Below are 5214 nucleotides of genomic sequence, written 5' to 3' on the forward strand. Positions count from 1 at the left end.
CCCGGCCCCCCACAGGGCTCGAACCCACAATGCTGGGATCATGACCTGAACTGAAGTCAAGAGTCGGATGCTCAACCAACTGAGACACCCCTGGATTGAAAGAGTAAAAATTTTTTTTAACGTTTATTTATTCTGAGACAGAGAAAGACAGGGTATGAGCAGGGAAGGGGCAGAGAGAGAGGGAGACACAGGATCCAAAGCAGGCTCCAGGCTCTGAACCGTCAGCACAGAGCCCGATGCGGGGCTGGAACCCACAGACCGCGAGATCATGATCTGAGCCCAAGCTGGACGCTTAACTGACTGAGCCACCCAGGCGCCTCTGGACTGAAAAATTTAAATGTTACAGGGAAGTGAGTCGGTTGAGCATCAGTCTTCAGGTCAGGTCATTATCTCACAGTTCATGGGTTTGAGCTCCATGTCCAGCTTTGTACTGACAGCACAGAGCCTGCTTCAAATTCTCCCTCTTCCCCTCTTTGCTCCTCCCCCTGCTCATGCACCCTCTCTCTCTCAAACATAAACATTTTAAAAAATTTAAATGTTAAAAAAAAGTGGGAAGGGAATCCTCCAGTAGAAAGTTTTTCTATGCATGACAAAAATAAAAATGATGAAGGAAAGAACTGACAATTTAAATACATAGAAATGTTAAACTGCGGGGTGCCTGGGTGGCTCAGTCGGTTGAGCATCCGACTTCAGCTCAGGTCATGATCTCAGGGTTCGTGAGTTCGAGCCCCACGTCGGGTTCTGTGCTGACAGCTAGCTCAGAGCCTGGAGCCTGCTTCTGATTCTTTATCTCCTTCTCTCTCTGACCCTCACCTGCTCGCTCTCTCTCTCTCTCTCTCTCAAAAATAAGTAAAACATTAAAAAAAAATGTTAAACTTCATATGGTATATGCACTGAAAAACAGTAAGTCAATATGGTTGGGGGGAGTATTTCCAACAGGTATGACAGATACCTTAATAACCTTAATGTGTTAAAACAGGATTTCTAAATCAAAAGTACACACATTTTTTGTTAATTAGCCTTATCAGTTTCCCCTCCAAAAGCACAGATTATTTTAATTAATTATTAGTCAGGTTTGTGCTAAGCACTTTACAACCATGTGAAGTATAATTGCCAATGAACTATAACACAAGTGCAGCATACTGCTTTTATATAAGATGAAGGTGGATTTAGTAAGTAATGTGTTTTACTATTCACTGTCTGAACTCCTGTCTTCAAGAATGACTGCAGGAAGGAGGAAAAAAATTTCTCTACTAAAAACAGTAGTTTAAAAATAGTGGGTCAAACCATTCTCAGCTAAACTAATGGTTCTTAATATTTGGTTTTATAACAATAACCTGGGATATATATCTAAAAATATAGATTCCCAGACCCCACTAACAGGTATTCTGGTTTAAACAGATCTGGACTGGCGACTGAGGACAGGATTTTTCACAGAAATCAGAAAAAAAATTTTTTTAATGATTAAAATTTAAATTATTGAGGGGTGCCTGGGTGGCTCAGTTGGTTAAGCATCTGACTATCGATTTTGGCTCTGGTCATCATCTCGCTGTCATGAGACTGAGCTCTGTCAGGCTATGCGCTGAGCATGGAGCTTACTTGGATTCTCTCTCTTCCTCTCTCTGCCCCTCCCCTGCTCTCATGCTCTCACTCTCTCTCAAAACAAATTAATTAAAAAGAAAAATTGATTCTATTCTTTAAAAAAAATTAATGATTGAAACCATCCCCATATTAGGTACAGTTTTACTGTGCCAGGTACCATGCTCAGTAATCTATTCAAACTACTTCATTTCAATTCCCACAAACAATCCAGTATCACAGATTCTCTTACCTCTACTCTAACTGATGAGGAAATGTATTTAAGGTTCATACAGCCAGGTACGTGGTAAAGCTGGAATCTGGCTCCAAAACCCTAAAGATGCTCAGTATATCCTACTAGTATTCACAAGACCCAGCAAAAATGAGAACTCCACAGCCTAACCAGATCTGAAAAGAGTGAGGTGACTATATACCAACATAATCACGGGTCCAGAAATGGTTCTCATTCATGTTTAGTAGTTCTTGATTCCCCACTTCACACCACCACACAGTTACAATAAGATGAAATCTTGATAATCACCATCAAAACTTATCAGTGAAATGTGAGAATTTAATCATTCTGAGTAGCTAAAGACACAAAATAGTCTAATTCCCTCTACAGAAGTCCTGATGTCTGGTAATAATAACTGCTTTACACTGAACATGTTAATAACAGTCTGTCAATATCAAACAGCTTGCAGGGTTTCTCTGTGTGCGAGAGCCTCTGCCTAGCCAGCATTCTCCTTTTTAAGACGCCACTCACCCTCAACACCAACCACGTTATCCTGTCCACCACAAGGACGTACAAGTGACACAGAGGTGGAGAATCAGAGGTCCCCGTCTTAGACAACACTGACTAGTTAGTCCCTGGACGGACATGTGATACAAATAAATCCAGGGCCTTTTCCTAAACATTTTCAGAAAATTTAAAGCCTCTTCCTAAAAGTTTTTGAAATTTCTAAAAATTTAGAAATTTCCTAGAAAATCTGAAGCCTTTCCCTAGACAGTTATGAGATTAGAGAAGAAACACCACAAACAGCCCATGAATAAAGCCGGTCTACAGTGAAGAAAATTAAGGAGTCCTAGTCCTTAAGGTTCCTGGGAGGTGCCCGGGCATTTTCCTTTCATTTTTGTTCCTGCCAGCAACCCATGAAGCCTATAAATATCTGTTTTGCTTAAGTTGGTTGTACTGGATTTTAATCACTGACAACCAAGGATTCTATTACAAATTAACTAAGGTAAGTTATTACCTACATTTTACAGGTGAGAAAACTGAAGTAGAGAACTCATCAAGGTTTCACAGCAGAGACTGAACACAGGTTTGTCTGACTCTAAGACCTGCACATTTTCTTAAGACCAAAATAATGGATTTAAACCAGATACATTAATTACTAGATTTCAATGAAAAACTGTTTCATCAGCATTTCAGAAATTTTATTTTGGGAACTTGGAAGGACCTTACCAAATAATTTATTGTCATGTAATTTGTGCAATGAATACTTTCTGTAAGAGCTGAGCAGTAAAACCTATCAGATATAACCTAGATCCCATTTGTTTGTTTTTTTAACGTTTATTTATTTTTGAGAGAGAGCACGAAAGCAGTGGAGGGGCAGAGATACAGGGAGACAGGCAAAGTAGGCTCTGTACTGACAGCAGAGACCAAGATTCAGGGCTGGAACTCACAAACCATGAGATCAGGACCTGAGCCTAAGTCAGATGCCCAGGCACCTCTAAATCCCACATTAAATAAATGAGGGAAATAACAGTTTAAGTCTTGTAGGTAAGACTGTTTCAAAAATGTTAAGACTGCAAAGATAATCGAGTCCTACCAAATAAAGATGTTCCTTTCCTCATATCCCAATTTCCACTGATGAAACAGTATTTAGACTAGATTCTCATCACAGACAGAAACTTTACAGAAAGAGCACTGAAGAATCAAAGAATACAATTCTGGTCCGATTACTGATGCCTTCTGGACCTTGGTCAAATCATTTATACACAAGAAGAGGTTAAAACAGATACCTACTCCGTATCCTGCAGTAGCCAAAAAGTTGACCAAACTCTATGAGAAACTTTTTAAAATGTAGGAGTGCCTGGGTGGCTCAGTCCATTCAGTGTCCGACTTTGGCTCAGGTCATGATCTCACAGTTCATGAGTTCGAGCCCCACATCCAGCTCTTGTGCTGACAGCTCAGAGCTTGGAGCCTGCTTGGAATTCTGTCTCCCTCTCTCTCTGCCCCTCCCCCACTAGTGCTCTGTGTGTCTCTCTCAAAAATAAACATTAAAAAAGTTTTTTTTTTTAATGTTTTATTTATTTCTAGGAGAGAGAGAGAGAGAGAGACAGCGTGAGCAGGGGAGGGTCAGAGAGAGAGGGAGACACAGACTCTGAAACAGGCTCCAGGCTCTGAGCTGGCAGTCAGCACAGAGCCCGACGCGGGGCTCGAACCCACGAACCGCGAGATCATGTCCCAAACGAAAGTCGGTCGCTCAACCGACTAAGCCACCCAGGCGCCCCAAACATTAAAAAAGTTTTAATGTTATAAGTACTATCTAAAATTACGAATCCTTAAGAATTCTCCAGCCTCACGTTGGGTGTAGAGACGTCCAATTTCATACAGTGTTTTGAGTAAAATGTTGCTTCCTTACAATTCTACCCAATACAAGAATAATTTTAAATGCTTCACAATCACATAATAGACCATGAACAGCTTTTCCTGAGCCTCATTTTTCATGAGCATATCCAGGTGGGCAGTTACTACCTCTCCCCGGGCATATAACTTAAGAGGTGACACACCCGACTGGAAGTACTTCTGCTTTTATGGACAGTCAGGAATTGGCTTGACTGTCATCAAATCATGGGGTAAAAAACATGACAATCCAGCTTTCCCATGCTGCTCCTCTGCCCAAACGTCCTCCTTTCATTTTGAAAGGGACCATCAACTCTCAGAAGAATGTTAAACAGCCTGCAGCAGACCTGCACTCCCTCTCTTACCAACCCTTACTTTCCGTATCAAAGCAGCCTTTGCCTCTTACTACGGGAGCACGGAGTCGTTCCCAGAGAGGTGCCCACCAATAAAGAAGCCTATTTTTCAAGGAAGTGCAAACGCTCAGATTTTAAGCATTCATAGTGCGTTGCATTCTTTTTTCTTTTAAAATCTCACGGTGACTCCAACTGTAGCAGTGATTTGTGCAAATCCACGTAAGTCACTATGCTGCTTTTTAAACACCGATTTTTAGAGAAAGATATCCCATCCCGCAAAACACGTGAGCAGGTTAAGCATTGCTGATTTTTCTTAACTGGCTTTAAGTTTCAGAACAGACCACTTGTTTCCTAAAGAAAAATTCAAAATACGCATAAAAGCTCTGTCCAGATTTCACGAACCGACTAATAACGAAAATTCAGGCGTTAACACATAAAAATCAGACGCCCCATTCAAGAGACGGGGGGAAAATCGAACCAAGGCGCCAGCCTGATGTTTAAATATCTCAACTCGAACTCCATGGAAACAAGAGGGAATTTCCACTAGCCAAACAGCAAGACGGCTTTTGTGGGGCACCTTTTACTTTCAAAGAATTTTTTAAGAGGGGAAAAAAACAACTGTCAATTAAAAGTTGAAAATTAATTTCCATCTGCTTT

Source organism: Crocuta crocuta, unplaced genomic scaffold (assembly GCF_008692635.1).
Source record: "Crocuta crocuta isolate KB4526 unplaced genomic scaffold, BGI_CrCroc_1.0 scaffold30, whole genome shotgun sequence".
Classification (NCBI taxonomy): domain Eukaryota; kingdom Metazoa; phylum Chordata; class Mammalia; order Carnivora; family Hyaenidae; genus Crocuta; species Crocuta crocuta.